This window comes from Mugil cephalus, chromosome 23, assembly GCF_022458985.1.
Source record: "Mugil cephalus isolate CIBA_MC_2020 chromosome 23, CIBA_Mcephalus_1.1, whole genome shotgun sequence".
Classification (NCBI taxonomy): domain Eukaryota; kingdom Metazoa; phylum Chordata; class Actinopteri; order Mugiliformes; family Mugilidae; genus Mugil; species Mugil cephalus.
In genome coordinates, this window is record NC_061792.1 from 686,843 (window position 1) to 704,342 (window position 17,500).

A 17,500-nucleotide genomic window follows, 5' to 3' on the forward strand; every position below is an offset into this window, starting at 1 on the left:
CCAAAGGTGTGCTGTGAGATTTGTCATTAAAAATTTATTGACAATGGTTTTTAAACATTTTTTTGTTTTCCCTAAAATTTGCGGGTTGTCCCAATTTGAACTGACCCGAAAAAAAAACAGGCCAGTGAAGATAACGTGGTCGTTAGCAATACGGTGGGGGGTGGGGAGCTAATTTGGGGGGCTAAGTTAAACTTGCTAACGTCCAATTTCAATGTTCAGAATGGTCTGTTTTGTATGTTATTATTTTTTTTTTTTTTAAAAACCTTTTTTTTCCCTAGGCAAGAAATTTAAAGAACAGTTTTCCCGGGCTGTATTTTGTGTTTCATTTTTATTGCTGTAAGTTTTCGGGTTTGCCCGGGGAAAACGGGCCCTAACCGGTTAAGCCCTTTTGTATCGCGAACGGGTTTTAACAGCAAAAATTTATTTTGAAAAACTACAATTAAGTCGAAGGCCACCCTTTTTATTTAAAGGTTTAGGCTCTAATGCTGGACTTTTTTTTAAAACATGTATAAAAGAGTGATCTATGAAAATAAAAAAAACCCCCGTTAGTTGTCTTTAAAATTGAAACTGAATGATTTGGAATCTTGAATTAGAGAAAAGGGCCCAGGACTATTTTACGTTATTCCCCTGGAGAAAGGGAAGGTTTTTTACAGACAATGCAAAATGATAAAAAAACCCCAAAAACCAAAGGAGAAAACTTTTAAAAAGTAAATATTTTAAAAAGGTAAAAAAATTTAATTACATCACTACTTTTTAATTACTAATATTGAAACATTTGGGGTAAAGAGGGGTTTAGTGGTGTTTTTTTGGTTGCTCGGGCCAAAATCTGACGACTATATTTATCATATCAAAAATACCATGGGACGCCAGGGGTTATGGGATTCACTATGTGACCCCAAAAAGTTTTTAAAAAGTTTTTAATGAAAACTTTGACCCCGAGGAACCTAAAGGGAAAACAAAACCCCAAGTGAGAAAAAAGAAAATTATCACAGAAAAAGAAAAAAATTTGGGAAAATTTTTCCCCCAACTCTTTTTCCTAGCGCACCCTCACAAAATTTCATGGGAAAGTCCCTTTGAATTTTTCCCCCTTCTTGATGTCAAAAAAAAATTCCCTGCCCTTTTGATGTTTTTAAATAAAATCTTTTCTTTGGCCATAAATGGCATAGAATTTTTTCCCTTTTATCTTACGTAAGTTGTTTTTTTTACAAGCCCTGGGATCTGTACATTTTTTAAATTGCTTGTCAAGTTACAAATTGACTGCAACCCAAGACAACGAACACACTTGAAAAGACCCCAGGGTTCATTGATTTTCGTCCAAATTTTTTTAAAAAGGACATTTCCCAATAACAAGCATCTTTGGCAACCAACAAAACAGAAAAAAGAGTTTAAACCCTTTTCGGGAGGGCGCACTCGGGGAAAATTTGCCTAAAAAGTGCAATCTTTCCCTCAAAAAGGGGGGGGCTTTGAATTTGTTCCCTTTTTTCTTTCAGGAGACATGGTAACTTTTCATCATAAAAAATACATGCAAATAAATCTTTTGACCACTTATTTATACTGCTTTTGTGTTTTTTCCCTTTTGTTACGGCAAAACCCAAACCTGAACACGCCCAGCCTGTAACCCCTTTCATTTTCATCAGGGGACACGGGAACCTTTTCCCATCTTTTAAAATTTTCATGCAATATTGATTTTGACCATTATATTTTCCGCTTTTGTGACTGACACCATCCCACCTCGTAAGCGCCCTGTTTTGCTTTTTCCGTTTGCTTTCAGTTTAAAAGTCTAACAGAATTACGGCCCACCGGGTTTTGTTTTAAAACAAATTTCAAAAAGATCAAAGGCAAAGATTCTTTTGGCCATCATGACCCAAAGGAAAAACCCTTTTAAAGCCCTTCAATCAAAAAAGGAAAACAATTGGGACGTCATCAAAGGAAAACCCATGACATCATCCCCCAAAGTTTTTCCATCGTTTTTTTTGTATGTGGTGGGTTGCAGGACAGTAATGGGTAATTTTTACTCCACTGCGCGCTTTGTAGTCGCACGGGGGTCTGTCCCGTGCGCGAAAACAACCCCAAAAAAAATTAGCCCAAACCCATCCCCCCCAAAAAATGTGGGGAAAAGGGTTTTTTTAAATCCTCACCCCCAAAAATTGTATAACCCAATAGGTTTTGTCAATGTATTTTAAAATCTGTGGGGGCGGGTTTCTTTATCTTTAATTTCCCCTGAGGTACTTAAGGTTTAGCGGGAAACCCTTTAAAACAGCGTCTTGTGGCTTTACTACACAATGAGGGAAAGTTTTATTTTAAATTTTGTTCTTTTTTGCTTTTCCTTTGGGGAAAAATACAGAAAACCCCCAACGTCTAAAGGGGTACCCCTTGTGATTTTTGCGAACTGGTACAGCTTTAAAATTATTTTGAAACAACTAAAACTTTTCAAAAGAGCCCCCTTTTCTTTTTTAATTTTTTTAAGCTCTAATCCTGGTTTTTTTAGGAGACATGTATAAAAGATGATCTAGGGAAAAAAAAAAAAAGGGACCCAGTTATTTGTAATTAGTTGTACTGAAAAACTTGAATCTTGAATTAGAGATAAGGCGGGACTTTTTTTTACGTTTTTCCCCTGTGGGGGAGAAATGAAGGTTTTACAGACAAAGAAAAATGAAAAAACAAAAAAAAACCCAAAAAGGAGAGAAACAATAAAAGGGTAAATATTTTTTAAAGGTACAAAAATAATTACATCTACTACTATTTATTACTAATACGGTTCATTTGGGTGGGAAGATTTGTAGGGGGTAAAATTTTTGGGTTTTGCTAATGCCAAAATCTGACGACATAAATTTTTCAAATAAATTTATCCCCACGGAGGGCATTTTTTATGGGGGTTTTCTCACTATGTGACACTCAAGATTGAAAGGTGTTAATAAAAATTTTTGATCGGGGAAAACCTAAATAAAACACAACCGGGTTGAGGAAAAAAAAATTTCACAGAAAACAAAGAAATTTGGAAAATTTTTTCCCACCCCTCCCCTTTTCCCAAACCGCACTCCCCCCCAAAAAAATTTTTACATAGAATGTGCCATAGTTTTGTTTTCCTTCTTGTTTTCAAAAAAAATTTCTGTCCTTTGATGATTTCATAAAAATCTTTTCCTTTGGAAGATGGCTAAAAATCTTTCCCTTTGATTTACTGAAAGGGGTTTGTTTTATCAAGCCTCTGTGGTTTGGGACTTTCTTTAGTGCTTGTAAAGGTTACAAATTGACTGCAAGCAAGAAAAGGAAACACTTGAATGAGCTTGGTTCATTGTTTTTTCCGGCCAAAGTTTTACAAAACTTTTTCCCGAAAAACAACATCAATGGAAACCCAAACAAACAGCAAAAAGACCTGAAAAACTCAGTAGGGAGCACCCCGGGGAAAAATTGCCTGAAAGTGCAATTTTCCCCCTAGAGGGGCGGCTTTTTGAATTTGTTACCTTTTTCACCCAGGAGACTGGAAACTTTTAAAACACAAAATACATGAAAATGATCCTTTTGACCACTTTTTTTATATGCTTTAGTGATGTTTAAACTTTTGCTTAAGGGCCAACCAACCTGAACAGCCCAGGCCCTGTAACCCTTTTCTTTTCACCCGGGGAAACGGGGAACATTTTCCATCATCATAAACTTGAAATATTGATTTTGACCACTTATATGCCCCGTTTTGTGACAGACACCTTTCCCACCTAAAAAGGACCCCCTTTTTTGTTTTCTCGTTGTTTTCAGTTTAAAAGGGCTAACAGAAAAAAGGGAACCCCCCTAGGTTTGTATAAAACAAATTTTTCAATAAATAAAAAGGGCCCAAAGTTTTCAAATTCCATCATGATCAAAGGAAAACATTTCGGGGGGGGAAATCAATCATCAAAGGAAAACAATGAGGACGTAAATCAAAGGAAGACCTCCCATACATCATCGCCCTGTTTCATCCACGTTTTTTTTGGGATGTGCGTGAGCATGCACGGAATACGTAGGGGAAATGAAACTTTTACTCCTCTGCGCGAAAGTATTTCCCACGTGCGCTGTAGGGGCGCGAAAAAAAATTCAAAAAAATTTTGACCAACATGCCCCATAACTGTTTTGTAAAAGGGTTTGTTTAAGCCTCATCCCCATTGTTAATAAATTTATGTTTGTGTCCCCGTGAAATTTTAAAAATTCATTTTGGGGAGTTTCTTTATCGTTTTTTCCTTTCCTGGGGAAAATAGGGTCTGCGGAACCTATTAACAGCGCTATTTGTGGTTTTAAACAAACCAATGTTTTAAAGAAATTTTTTGAAATTAGTTCTGTTTTTGCTTTTCTTTGGGGGCAATACAGAAAACCCCCAAAACTTTAAAAGGGGTACCCACGTTTTTGCTGTCGAGTTTTGTCATTAGAAATTTTGGACAAGGGGTTTTCATAACATTGTTTGTATTTTGCATCAATTTGCTTTTTTGTCCAAAATTTTTAAACTGATGCGAAAAAAAAGGGGAGGCCAAAAGGTGGGGGGATAACCGGGGGGGGGGTTGGGGGGAAAAGGCTTAACCGGGTGGAAAGTGGGAGGCCCTAACTACCGGGCTAAAGGGGGGTTTTAACCGGGGGGGGGGCCTTAACTCCCAAAAATTTCAAGGGGGTTTTCCAAAATGTGTCTTTGTTTTGTTTTTTTATTTTAATTTTTTTTTTATTTAACCTTTGTTTTACCTAGGAAAATAAATTTAAAAACAGTTTTCCCAGTTGGGTTGTTTTTAAATTTTTATTGCTGAAAGTTTTCTGTTTGCCCTTTGGAACAGGCTAACCGGTTAACCCCTTTTGTGTTTGCGGGGCAAATGGTACAGCTTTAAAATTTATTTGTAAAAACTAAAAACTATAGTCGAAGACCCCCCTTTCTTATTTAAGTGTTTTGCTCAATTTGCGGGGACTTTTTAGGGAGACTGTAAAAAAGAGTGATCAAGGGAAAATTAAAAAAAACCCCAGTTATTGTAAATTAGTTTACTGAATGACTTGAATCTTAAATTTAGAGTTTTGGAAAGGAAACTATTTTACGTTTATTCCCCGTGGAAAAATTAAAGGGTTTTAAACAGACAATGAAAAATGATAAAAAAAACCAAAAACCCAAAAGGAGAGAAACTATATAAAATTTAAATATTTTAAAAAGGGTACAAAAAAATTTTTCTTTCAAATACTATTTTTTACTAAACTGATACAGTGGTGGGAAAAAAGGGGGATTTGGGTGTTTTTGGTTGCTCATGCCAAAATCTGACGAAAATATTTTAAACAATAAAATTAGTACCATCGGCGGCAGGTTTTAAAACTCACTATGGGGACATAAAAGTTTTGAAAGGGGGTTAATAAAAACCCTTTGATGAGGAACCTTTAAAATGAAAACAAACCAGAGGAGAGAAAAAAAATTATCACGAAAACAGAAGTTTTTTGGGAAAAAAATCTTTCCACACTCTCTTTTCCTAGCGCACTCCTCACAAAATTTACTTTAAATGGGCCATGGGAATGTTTTTCCTTCATGATGTCATAGAATTCTGCCCCCTTTGATGTTTTCATTAAACTTTTTCCTTTGGCCATGGGGCATAGATCTTTCCCTTTTAAATCTTACTGTAAGTTTGTTTTATACAAGCCTCTGGGATCTTTTCCCATTCTTTAGTGCTTGTCAGAGTTAAAAATTGACTGCAAGCAAGACAACGAACAACTTGAATAGAGCATGGTCATTGATTTTCGCCCAAAAGGGTTTTCCCGACATTTCCCAAATAACAACCTAAAGGCAACCAAAAAAAAACCACCCAAAAGAGCTGAAAATCCAGTGGGGACACTCGGGGAAATTGCCTAAAAGTGAAATTCTTTCCCAGAGGGGGCGGCTTTGAATTTTTTACCATTTTCATCGGAGACATGGAAACCTTTTACATCATCAAAATCATGAAAAATAAAATTTTTTGACCATTTATTTATCTGCTTTAGGGATGTTTGACATTGCTTAGGGCAAATACCAACCTAAAACCACGCCCGGGGTCCTGTAACCTTTCATTTTATCGGGGGGACAAGGAACTTTTCCCATAAATCAAAAATACTTTTGGAAAATTTTTTTTTTTTTGCCCACTTATAGTACCGTTTTTGTGACGGGACACCATACCCCCTCGAAGACGCCCGTGTTTGCTTGCTCGCTTGCTTTTCATTTTTGAAAGTCAACAAATCAGGGAAACCACCATAGGTTTGTTTTAAAAAAAATTTTAATAAGATCAAAGGCAAATTTTTCTATGCCATCATGATCAAAGGGAAAAACATTTCATAAACACCCTCATCAAAGGAAAAAAAAAATTTGGGGAAACCTCATAAAAGGAAGCATCCCATGACACCCATCGCCCTGTTTCACCCATCGTTTTTTTTGTTGTGCGGGCATGCACGGAACTCCCTTTTTATGGATGTAACTTTTACTCCATCTGGCGCATGAGTGGGCACGTGCTCGGGTACGGGCGCGAAAACAAACACAAAAAATTAACCAACATGCCCCCAAAAATGTGTGAAAAGGTTTTTTTAAAGGCCTAAACCCCAAAATTGTAAAATTCAATATGTTTGTGTCAAGTGTATTTTAAATCATGTGGGGCGGGATTCTTTATCGTTTTCCCCCTCTGAGGGTACATAAGGGTCTAGCGGGAAACCTTTTTAACAGCGCTACTTGTGGCTTTATTTACACAATGATTTAAGTATTATGAAAATTTGTTCTTTTTTTGGTTTTTCTTTGGGGCAATACAGCAAACCCCCAAGGGTCTGATTTGGGTTTAGCCCGGGTTGTGTTTTGGCAATGGTACAGGGGTTTAAATATTTTGTAAAACTACAACTATAGTCGAAGAGCCACCCTTCTTATTTAATTTTTTTTATGCTTAATGCGGGACTTTTTTGAGACATGAAATAAAAGAGTGATCTATGAAAATAAAAAAGACCCCATTAGTTGTCTTTGGGGATGTACTAAATCATTGAATCTTGAATTAAGATAAGGCAGGATATTTTACTTTTTTCCCCTTTTGGAAAAAATGAAGGTTTTCCAGAAATGCAAAATGATAAAAAAAAAACCAAAAACCCAAAAAGGGAGAAATTTTTAAATAAAAGTAAATTTTTTTAAAGGTAAAAAAATAATTAATCTACTACAAATTTATTACTAATACTGTACATTTGGGTAAAGGGTGGTAGTGGTGTTTTTGGGGTTGTCATGCCAAAACCCTGCCCGCATATATTACATACAAAAAGTCCCATGGGAAAGGGGCAGTGTTAAAAGATCTCACTTTTTGGGGACACCCCAAGTTTGGGAAAGGTTTTAATGAAAAATTTTGACCCGGGGAAAACCAAAAATAAAAAACACAACCAGAGTGAGAGAAAGAAAATTACACAGAAAACGGGAAAAGTTTTTTGGGAAAAATTTTTTCCACACCCCTCTTTTTCCTAGGGGCACCCCTCCCCCAAAAATTTTAAAAGAATTTTGCCTTAGAATTTTTCCTTCATGATGTCATAGAATTCGGGCCTTTGATGTTTTTCATCAAATCTTTTCTTTGGCCATGGGGGGCCTTTGAATCTTTGCCTTTGATCTTACGTAAGTTTTTTTTAAATACAACCTCTGGGGATCTGAAACATTCTTTAGGGGCTTGTCAGAGTTAAAAATTGACGGAAAACCAAGAAAAGGAACACACTTAAATAGGGGGAAAGGGTTTTCATTGATTTTTTTTCCAAAGTTTTACAAAACTTTTCCCAAAATAAAAAGCATAAAGGGGCAACCCAAAAAAAACAGCAAAAGGCTGAATACCCTCAGTAGGGAGCACTCGGGGAAATTTCCCCTGAAAGTCCCAACTTTCCTAGGGGCGGCTTTGAATTTTTTAACCATTTTCATGGGAGACTTTAGTAACTTTTACATCAAAAAAATTACATGCAATGATCATTTTAAACCAAATTTTTTATATGTTTAGGGGATTTTTGCTTGTTTTGGGGCCCAAAACCAACCTAAAAACACCCCCCAGGCCCCTTTTAAATTTTTCATTTTCATGGGGGGACCAGGAAACTTTTCCCCATCATTTTAATAATCCCTTTAGATTTTGACCCCCTTATATGTACCGTTTTGTGCCAGCCACCAAACCCCCTCGAAGACGCCCGTGTTTGCTTGTTTTGGGCTTGTTTCGTTTGAAAGTCTAACAGAATCTAGGGCCCCCTAGGTTTGTTAAAAAAAATTTTTCCCCAAATAAGATAAAAGGGGCAAAGATTCTATGCCACCCATGATCAAAGGAAAACTTTCCATGACATCATCATAAAAGGGAAAACAATTGGGAAAGTCATAAAAGGAAAAACCTCCCATGACATAACGCATGTTTCCCATCCATGGGTTCTTTTGTTGTGCTGGGGCATGCAGGGAAACCCTACGAATGGTTGTAAAATTAAACCCCATCTGCGCCCCATGAAATCGCACGTGCGCCCTGTACGTGCCAAAAACCCAATTTTCAAAAAAATTTAAAGACCAAATGCTCCCAAAAAAAAAATGGGGAAAAAGGTTTTTTTTTAAGCCTCACCCAACATTGTAAATCAATATGTTTGTGTCACTGTTTTTAAATTTCCCTTGTCCCGGCCGGGATTTTTTTATGGGTATTTTCCTTCTGGGGGTACATAATGGTCCAAACCCCCTTGAACCTTTTTAAAAAAGCGCTACTTGTGGTTTACTACACAATGATGAAAAGTATTATGTAAATTATTTTTCTGTTTTTGCGTTTCTTTGGGGGAATACAGCAAAACCCCAACGTTGAAGTGGAAACCCGAGTTTTCCCTGTCGAGATTTTTTTTTTAAGAAAAAAAATTGAAAAAGTGGCCCCCCAAACCTTTGTTTGTATTTTGCTTTCAATTTGTTTGTTGCCCCACAATTTGAACTGATCCCCGAAATAAAACGGGGCCCAAAGTGGGATTAACGGGTCGTTAGCATACGGGGAGGGGGGGACAAAATAGGGGGTAAGTTAACGTGCAAACGCCCAAATTTCAATTTGTCAAAATGTGTCTTTTTGTTGTTAGTATTTTTTTTTTTTTTAAACCTTTTGTTTACCTAGGAAAGAAAATTAAAAAACATTTTTTCCCAAAGCTGTAGTTGGTTGCCCTTTTTTTTTTGCTGAAAATTTTTTGTTTTTTCTTGGAACGGGTTTAACCCGGGTTTTAAACCCCGTTGTGAGCTGCGAATGGTACAGCTTTTAAATATTTTGTACAACTACAACTATAGTCAAAAGAGCCACCCTTTTATTTAAGTTTTTAGGGCTCTAAGCTGGCTTTTTATGAAAACATGTATAAAAAGAGGGGATCTTTGGAAAAAAAAAAAAGGCCCCCATTTTAGTTGTCATTGATGTACTAAAAGGGATTTGGAATTTTAAATTAGAGATAAGGCAGGACTATTTTACTTTTTTCCCCCGTGGAAAAAATGAAGGTTTTACAGAAAAGGGAAAATAAATTTTTAAAAAAAACCCAAAAAACCCAAAGGAAGAAACTATTTAAAAAGTAAAAAAATTTTAAAAGGGTACAAAAAAAAATTACATTTTCAACTTTTATTACTAATATGATACATTTGGTAAAAGAGTGGAAATTTGGTGTTTTTGGTTTTGGCTCATCCCAAAACCCCTGACGACATATTTTTCATATCAAATCCCATGGGACGGGAAAGGGGTTTATAGATCTCAAAGGGTGACCCCAAAGATTGAAAGGGGTTAATAAAAACTTTAAATCAAAACCCAAATGAAAACACAACCAGAGTGGGGAAAAAAGAAAATTATCAAGACAACAGAAAAAATTTTGGAAAATCTTTTTCCCACTCTCTCTTCCTAGCGCACTCCTCACAAAATTTACATACAATGTCCCTTTGAATTTTTTTCCCTTCTTGATTTCATAGAATTCGTCCTTTTTAATAAAATTTTTTCCTTTGGCCATGATGGAAATGAATCTTTTGCCTTTGATCTTACGGGAAAGTTTGTTTTAAAAAGCCTCGTGGATCGTAATTTTTAAAGGTGCTTGCCCAGATTTTAAAAATTGACTGCAAGAAAAGACAACGAACACACTTGAATTAGAGCAGGGTTTCCCATTGTTTTTCCGCCCAAAGTTTTAAAAAGACTTTTCCCGAAAAAACAAGCTTTAAATTTGGAAACCCAAAAAAAACAGAAAAGAGCAAAAATATCTCAGAAAGGGGCATTTGGGGAAATTCCCTGAAAGTGCAATCTTTCCTCAGAAGGGGGGGGTTTAAAATTTTTTCCCTTTTTCCCATCGGGAAAGCCCAAGGTAACATTTACATCTAAAAAATCCCTGAAATTTGATCTTTTTGACCTTTATTTTACGCTTTAGTGAGTTTGACATTGCTTACGGCGATCCCAAACCCTGAACACGCCCAGGCCCTGTAAGCCTTTCTTTTTTAAACGGGGGACACGGAACATTTCCATTTAAATAATACATAAAAATTTTGTTTTTGACCACTTATAATGTACCGCTTTGTGATGCACCTTCCCAAACCTCGTAAGACCCCCCGTGTTTGTTGTCCCGCTTGCTTTCATTTTTTGAAAGCCCTAAAAAGAATTTTCCGGACCCCCCTTTGGTTTGTATAAAACAAACTTTCAAAAAGATCAAAGGCAAAGATTTAGCCATCTTATAAAAGGGGAAAACATTTTCATGACACCCTCATTAAAAGGGAAAAAAAATTTTGAGGACGTCATAAAAGGGAAGACATCCCATGACATCATCGCCCTTTTTCATCCATTTTTTTTTGTATGTGCTGAGCATGCAGGGGAACTACGTATGGATGTAACGTTACCCCCTTTCCTTTGCGCGCATGTAGTCGCAGGGGGCGTCTGTACGTGCGCGAAAAAAAATAAAAAAAAATTAGCCCCAAAATGCCCCCATAACTGTGTGAAAAGGTTTTGGGTTTAACCTCAAAACATTGGAAATCAATTTTTTTTTTGTGTCCTGTTTTTTAAAAATAAATTTTGGGGGTGATTCTTTATCGTTTTTTCCCCTCTGAGGTACAAAAAGGCCCTAGCGGGGAACCTAAAAACAGCGCACTTTGGGCAAAAACTACACAATGATGTAAGAAAATTATGAAAAATTATTTTGGGTTTTTGCTTTTCCCTTTCGGGGCAATACAGCAAACCCCAACGTCTGATTTGGTAGCCCGTTGTATTTTTGCGAACGGTACAGCGTTAAATATTTTGTACAATAAAAACGTAGTCAAAAGAGCCCCCCCTTCTTATTTAATTTTTTAATGCTTTTAATGCTGGACTTTTATGAGCCCTGTTTAAAAGAGTAAATCTATGAAAAAAAAAAAGCCCCCAGTTAGTTGCCCTTAAAAGATGAAAACTGAATCACTTGAATTTTGGAATTAGAGAAAAGGGCCCGGACAAAATTTTTCTTTAAATTCCCCGTGGAAAAAATAAAGGGTTTTTAAAGGGACAATCCCAAAAATGATAAAAAAAAAACCCAAAACCAAAAGGGGGGAGAAATATTAAAAGAAAATTTGTTAAAGGTAAAAAAATTTAATTTACATCTACAATTTTTAAAAACAAATTTACTGATACAGTTTTGAAGAGTGGTAGTGGGATTTTGGTTGCTAATGCCAAAATTTGACGACTTAAAATTATCAAATCAATAGAAACCATCGGACGGCAGTTTTTAATAAAACCCCACAAGTGACACTCAAGTTTAAAAGGTTTTAATGAAAACTTTGACGGGGGAACCTAAATAAAAAAACAAAACCCAGGTGAGAGAAAAAAAATGATCACAGAAAACAGAAGAAAATTTGGAAAATTTTTCCCCACACTCTCTTTTCCCTTTGCGAAATCCTAAACAAATTTACATAAAAATGTGCCATAGAATTTTTTCCCTTCAGGGAATGTTTTGAATTCTTTCCTTTTAAAGTTTTCATCAAATCTTTTCTTTTGGCCAGGGATGGCATAGAATCTTTTTTTTTGATCTTACTAAAATTTTTGTTTTTAAAACCCTCTGTGGATTTTTACATTCTTTAGTGCTTTAAAGGTTAAAAAATTTAAATGAAAGGCAAGACAACGAACCCCTTTAAATTAGAGCATGGTTAAATTAAATTTTCGCCCAAAATTTTTTACAAAAACTTTTCCCAAAATAACAAGCATAAAGGGAACCCAAAACAAAACAGCAAAAGAGTGTTACTCAGTAGGGAGCACTTTTTGGGGAAAAATTGGGGGGGGGGGGGGGCCTGAAAGTGCAATCTTTCCCAGAGGGGGCGGCTTTGAATTTTTTTCCTTTTTTCATCAGGAAAACATGGTAACTTTTTACATCATCAAAAATACATCCCAATGACTTTTTGGGCCCAATTATTTATACTGCTTTATTTTTTTTGGGTTTTTTGAATTGCTTTTGGCCTTACAACCGAAAAACCCCAAAGGCCCTTTGAAGCCTTTCATTTTCTTCGGGGGACACGGGAACTTTTTCCCATAAAATTTTCATGCAATATTGATTTTGCCCAAACTTTTGTCCCGTTTTGTGACAGAAAAACCATACCCCCTCGTAAGCCCCCCCGGTTTTTGCTTGCTCGCTTGCTTTCATTTTTGAATTTTCCTAACAGAATTTAAGGACCCCCCAAAAGGTTTTAAAAAACAAACTTTCAAAAAGATCAAAGGCAAAGTTTCTATGCCATATGATAAAAGGAAAACTTTTCATGACATCATCATCAAAGGAAAAAAAATTGAGGACTCATAAAAAGGGAAGACATCCCATGACGTCATCCCCCGGTTTCTCCTTCGTTTTTTTGGGTATGTGGGGGAGCATGCACGGAATTGTATGGTTTGTAACGTTACTCCATGTGCGGCATGTAGTCGCACTGGTCTGCTTGCGCGAAAAAAATTTACACAAAAATTAGAAAAAATTTGCTCCCAAAAAACTGGGTGAAAATTTTTTGTTTAAGCCTCATCCACTTTGTATAACCCAATATGTTTGTGCCCACTTTGTATTTTTAATTTCATGTGGGTGATTTTTTTATCGTTTTCCCTCTGAAAACATAATGGCTAGCTGGAACCTATTAACAGCGCTTTGTGGCTTTATACACAATGATGTAAGAAATTATGTAAATTATTTTCTGTTTTTGCGTTTTTTTTGGGGGCCCAATACAGAAAAACCCCAAACGTCTGAAGTGGTAGCCGACGTGTGCTGTCGGAGATTTTTCATTAGAAATTTGAAAAGGTGGTTTCCTAACTTTGGGTTGTATTTTGCTTTAAATTTTGCTGTTGTCCACAATTTAAAACTGACCCGAAATAAAACGGGGCCCAGTGGGGATAAGGGGGCCGTTAGAAAAGGGTTTGGGTGGGGAGCAAACCCAGGGGGTAAGTTAACGTGTTTAAGCCCAATTTTCAATTTTTCCCGAATGTTTCCTGAAAGTTTGTTAGTTTTTTATTTTTTTTTTAAACCTTTTTTTAATGGGGAAAGCAATTAAAAACATTTTAAACCAAGCTGAAATTTTTGTTTTTGTCTTTTTTTTGCTGTAATTTTTCCCTGTTTGTTTTTGAACGGGCAAAAGGTTTAGCTCTTTTGTGATCTCAACTGTACAGTTTTTAAAATAGTTTTTTCAACTAAACTATACCCAAAGAAAAAACCCTTAAACATTTTTTGAGTGTTTATGCTCAAATTGTTTGGAACTTTTTTTTGAGAATATAAAAGAGGGATCAAGGGAAAAAAAAAAAGCCCCGTTATTTTGCTTTAAAGTTCCTGAATCAATTGAATCGTGAATTAGGGGAATAAGGCGGGACTTTTTTCCCGTTTTCCCCCGTGGAAAAAATAAGTTTTACGAAAATCCCCAAAATTTTAAAACCAAAAAAAAAACCCAAGGAAAAAAAAACTTTTAAAAAGGGAAAATTTATTTTAAAGGTACAAAAATAATTACATCTACTACTTTTTAAATTCCCTAATACTGATAATTTTGGGTAGAAGAGTGGTAGTGGTGTTTTTGGTTGCTCATGCCAAAATCTGACGACATATATTTTCAATAAATATACCATCGGAGGGGCAGTGTTAAAATTTTCTAAACTTTTTGACACCCCAAAAATTTAAAAGGGGTGTTAAAAAAAACTTTGATCGAGAACAAAAATGAAAAACCCCAGGTGAGAGAAAAGAAAATGACCCACGAAAACAGAAAAAATTTTGGAAAAAATTTTTCCCCACACTCTCTCTTCCTAGGCACTCCTCACAAAATTTACTTAAAATGTCCCCATAGAATTTTTCCCTTCCCATGTTTGTCATGGGAAATTCTCCCCCCTTTAAATCAAATTTTTTCCCTTTGGGCCCCATGATGGCATAAATCTTTCCCTTTGATCTTACTGAAAGTTTGTTTTTTAAAAAGCCTCTGTGGATTTTGTACTTTCTTTAGTGCTGTCAAGTTAAAAATTTAAACTGCAAGCAAAAAAGGAACCAACTTGAATAAGCAGGGTTTCCCATTGATTTTTTCCAAATTTTTTAACAAAACATTTCCGAATAACAAGCACAATGGAAACCCAACAAAACAGCAAAAAGAGCAAAAATATCCGTGGGGACCCACTCTGGGAAATTCCCTGAAAGTGCAATCTTTCCTCAGAGAGGGCGGTTTTTGAATTTTTCCCTTTTTCATCGGGAAAGACGGAAAATTTTAAACACTCAAAATACATGAAATGATCATTTTGCCCCCTTTTATTTATACTGCTTTAGTGAGGTTTGACATTGTTACGGCCATCCCAACCGGGAACCCCCCCGGGGCCTGTAACCCTTTCTTTTTTCTTTCGGGGGCCCACAGGAACTTTTCCATCACCCATAATACATCAATTTTTGTTTTTTAAAACCATTTTTTATTTTCCCGCTTTGTGACTAAACCCCCTTTACCACCTCTAAGACCCCGTGGTTGTTTCCCTGTTTCCCTTTCCCAGGTTTAAAAGTTAACAGAATCTAGGGAACCCCCCTGGGTTTTGTATAAAAAAAAAACTTTCAATAAGATCAAAGGCAAAGATTCAATGCCATCATGATAAAAAGGAAAAAATTTCATGCCCATCATCATCAAAGGAAAAAAATTTGAGGCATCATAAAAGGGAAGACACCCCCTTTGACGTCATCGCCCGGTTTCATCCACTTTTTCTTTTGTTTTGTGCGTGGAAAGCACGGAACTATATGGATTAACTTTTAGCCCAAATTGCGCGCAAGTAGGTGCCAAAAAAAAATTTAAAAAAAATTAGCCCAACATGCCCCCAAACAGTGTGTAATGGTTTTTTTTAACCCTAAATCCACATTGTATAATCAATAGGTTTGTGTCACGTGTATTTTAACATGTGTGGCTAAATTCTTTTTTCGTTTTTCCCCCTCTAAAGGTTTACATTTTGGTTAGCGGGAAACTTTTAACAGCGCAAATTGGGGCCCTTTACTACACAATGTTTTTAAGTATTAATGTAAATTTTTTCCCTGTTTTTTCCCGTTTCTTTCGGGCAATCCAGAAAACCCCAACGTTGAGGTGGAAACCCGGGAACTTTGTCTGTCGAGATTTGCATTAGAAATATTGACAAGGGGTTTTCCAAACATTGCTTGAAATTTTGCATCAGTTTGTGTTGTCCAAATTTAAACTGACGCCGAAATAAAACGGGGCCCAGGGAGATAAACGGGTTTCGTTAGCATACGGGGGAAGGGGGGAGCTAACTACGGGGCTAATTTAACTTTGCAAACGGCCCCAATTTCAATGTGTCAGAATGTCCCCCTTTTATGGATGTTAGAAATTTTATTTTTTTTTAACCTTTTTGTTTCCCTAGGCAAGAAATTTAAGAACATTTTTAAAACCGGCTGTAGGTGTTTTTCATTTTTATTTTTTGTAAGTTTTCTGTTTGCCCTTGGGAAAAGGGCAAACCCTTTTTTTACCCACTTTTGTGATGCTCCCAACGGGGTAAGCTTTTAAATATTTGGGACAACTACAACTATAGCCGAAGAGTCAACCTTAACATATTTGAGTGTTTATGCTCTAATGCTGGACTTTTTATGAGACATGTATAAAAGAGTGATCTATGAAAATAAAAAAGACCCCAGTTAGTTGTCATTAGATGTACTGAATCACTTGAATCTTGAATTAGAGATAAGGCAGGACTATTTTACGTTATTCCCCGTGGAGAAATGAAGGTTTTACAGACAATGCAAAATGCTAAAATAAAACAAAACCAAACGAGAGAAACTACATAAAAGTAAATATGTTAAAGGTACAAAAATAATTACATCTACTACTATTTATTTCTAATACTGATACAGTTGGTAGAAGAGTGGTAATGGTGATTTTGGTTGCTCATGCCAAAATCTGACGACATATATTATCATATCAATAGTACCATCGCACGGCAGTGTTATAGATCTCACTATGTGACACTCAAGATTGAAAGGTGTTAATGAAAACTTTGATTGAGGAACCTAAATGAAAACACAACCAGAGTGAGAGAAAAGAAAATTATCACAGAAAACAGAAGAAATTTGGAAAATCTTTCCCACACTCTCTCTTCCTATCGCACTCCTCACAAAATTTACATAGAATGTGCCATAGAATGTTTTCCTTCATGATGTCATAGAATTCTGTCCTTTCATCAAATCTTTTCCTTTGGCCATGATGGCATAGAATCTTTGCCTTTGATCTTACTGAAAGTTTGTTTTATACAAGCCTCTGTGGATCTGTACATTCTTTAGTGCTTCTCACAGTTACAAATTGACTGCAAGCAAGACAACGAACACACTTGAATAGAGCATGGTTCATTGATTTTCGTCCAAAGTTTTACAAAACATTTCCCGAATAACAAGCATCAATGGCAACCAACAAAACAGCAAAAGAGCTAAATATCTCAGTAGGGAGCACTCTGGGAAATTGCCTGAAAGTGCAATCTTTCCTAAGAGAGGGCGGCTTTGAATTTGTTACCATTTTCATCAGGAGACATGGTAACATTTACATCATCAAAATACATGAAATGATCATTTTGACCACTTATATATACTTCTTTAGTGACATTTGACATTGCTTACGGCCATACCAACCTGAACACGCCCGATCTCGTCTGATCTCGGAAGCTAAGCACGGTCGGGCCTGGTTACTACTTGGATGGGAGACCGCCTGGGAATACTAGTCGCTGTAAGCCTTTCATTTTCATCAGGAGACATGGTAACATTTACATCATCAAAATACATGCAATCATGATTTTGACCACTTATATATACTGCGTTTGTGACAGTTACCATTGATTACTGCCATACGACCCTGAACACGCCTGATCTCATCTGATCTCGGAAGCCAAGCAGTGTAGCGCTTGGTTAGTACTTGGATGGGAGACCGCCTGGGAATACCAGGTGCTGTAAGCTTTTCATTCTCATCAGGAGACATGGTAACATTTACATCATCAAAATACATGCAATGATGATTTTGATCACTTATATATACTGCTTTAGTGACATTTGACATTGCTTACGGCCATACTAACCTGAACACGCCCGATCTTGT

General features: G+C 36.3%; 3 pseudogenes; all 3 read left to right on the plus strand.

Annotated features, from left to right (window-relative positions):
• Positions 1-17,022: 17,022 nt before the first annotated feature.
• On the plus strand, positions 17,023-17,141 carry LOC125001523 (annotated as a pseudogene).
• Positions 17,142-17,242: 101 nt separating this feature from the next.
• On the plus strand, positions 17,243-17,361 carry LOC125002036 (annotated as a pseudogene).
• A 101-nt stretch (positions 17,362-17,462) lies between these two features.
• Positions 17,463-17,500, plus strand: part of LOC125002090 — a 119-nt pseudogene continuing 81 nt past the window's right edge.